The sequence below is a fragment of the Lampris incognitus genome, unplaced genomic scaffold (assembly GCF_029633865.1).
Source record: "Lampris incognitus isolate fLamInc1 unplaced genomic scaffold, fLamInc1.hap2 scaffold_147, whole genome shotgun sequence".
Taxonomy (NCBI): Eukaryota; Metazoa; Chordata; class Actinopteri; order Lampriformes; family Lampridae; genus Lampris; species Lampris incognitus.
In genome coordinates, this window is record NW_026611114.1 from 42,501 (window position 1) to 44,453 (window position 1,953).

Consider the following 1,953-nt stretch of genomic DNA (forward strand, 5'->3'; position numbering starts at 1 on the left):
CCAGTCCTGCCATGGCCTCCATACTCGCCAGACATGCCACCCATTGAGCATGCTTGGGATGTTTTAGCCAGGTGCATAGGGACAGTACGTACCACTTCCTGCCAATAGCCAACAACTTGGCACAGCAATTGAAGAGGAGCGGGACGATGCCCCACAAGCCACAATAAATAACCTAATCAACTCTATGTCAAGGAGATGTTTTGCACTGTATAAGGCAAATGGTGGTCACGCCACAAACTGACTCATAATTCTGTTCCATGACCCCACTTGTGTCCGGCCGAGGTATATTTGTAGCCACAATGACGCGAAATCAATAGCTAAGTGCTTCACCGACCTCCTCTCCCCCTACCAACCCTCTCGGTCCCTCAGATCCACCTCAGCCTCCCTTCTCTCTACCCCCAGGTCCAACCTCCACAGCTTTGTTGACCAAGCCTTCTCCAGACTCAGAATCCCTCCCACTCTTCCAATCCCATCTCAAGACACACCTTTTCTCCATTGACTTCCCGTGCCCCCCCCCCTCCGTTCTCTCGTCTACCCCTGGTCTGGGGCAGGCTGGGGACCGAGCACTCAACTTGCTGCCCCCTCCTCTTGGAACTCCCTCCCTCAACTCCCTCCCCAAGCACACCAGGACTCACCTCTTCAGACTTCATCTGTGATTTATGTGATTTATGATGTTTGTTTTTCTTGCCCTTTTGTATCTGTCCAAGTGGGAGAGTACTGCTGGCGTCTTGTGTGGCTGCTGCTTCTCCCTCTAGTAGCCCCCCTTCCCCATCCACGCCTGTATGCTTATGTTTATCTGTCGTCTTGTTTCACCCCGTTTATTGTGAAGCAACTTTGAGTGTTGGAAAAGCGCTATATAAGATTGATTTATTATTATTATTATTATTATCATTATATTCAGAGAGCAACACGATACGTTGGTGACCATGGTGTCCACCCCCCCGTAAGACCGTTTAAACACTGACATACTTTGTTTAAAGCTGAGGTGACGCTGAACAATGAGGTTTTGTGTCCGCAGGTAAAGCGTTTCTAAGCACCCGGATCTGTAAACAGCGCCCTCTGGCCACCCAACAAAGACTAGAAACCACTGCGTCTGAAACTTCCACAACAAACACAACAGCCCCATGGCAACTTTGGTAACGTCTCTCCTGACCCAGCTCAGCTTGGCCTGTCAACAAACACAGGGATGCTGAGAAGAGCAGGAGGTCTAATATTGTCCCCGCTCAGTTGCTGTTCAAGGTCGGAACTTTTTAAAACAAAGCGACTACGGCAAAAAAAAACACAATGGACTTAAATAAAACAGAACATATTCTGAGGGTAATGGTGCCAACCTTTTAAAATATAAGTACTTGTATATAGATGTAGAACCCATTCATGGTAACCTTCGCTTTAAAGGAAAGGGGAGTCTGGGTAGCGTAGAGGTCTACTCCGTTGCCTAGCAACGCGGGGATCGCCGGTTCGAACCCCCCTGGTACCTCCGGCTTGGTCGGGCGTCCCCACAATCACAACTGGCCGTGTCTGCGGGTGGGAAGCCGGATGTGGGTATGTGTCCTGGTCAGAAACGGCCAATTGTGTCTGTAGGGACGCCTGACCAAGCCGGAGGTAACGCGGGGATTCGATCCGGCGATCCCCGTCTTGGTAGGCAACGGAATAGACCGCCACGCTACCCGGACGCCCTACAACGAGGTCTTTGAAACAACTTGAGTATCGTGCTGGACAGTGAGGAAAATATAATCATCACAATAATCATCATGCATAGCGATATGACAATATCTGTATTCCTCCCGACAAAACACCACTGAAAGACGATAATATAATATAATATAATATAAGAGTGACGACTGTAAACAACTAATAAGACACATTAGCTCCTAGCTAACGGGTCTGACCCTTTAGCCGAGCGGTTAGTGATGTCGCCTTGTGGTGCAGTACACCCCGTATCGAATCCCGCAC

At 49.3% G+C, this 1,953-nt stretch overlaps 1 protein-coding gene across 1 annotated transcript in view; it reads right to left on the reverse strand.

Annotated features, from left to right (window-relative positions):
- The window catches only part of zgc:92275 (cholesterol 7-desaturase nvd), a 17,888-nt gene that overhangs the window by 15,168 nt on the left and 767 nt on the right, over positions 1-1,953 (reverse strand).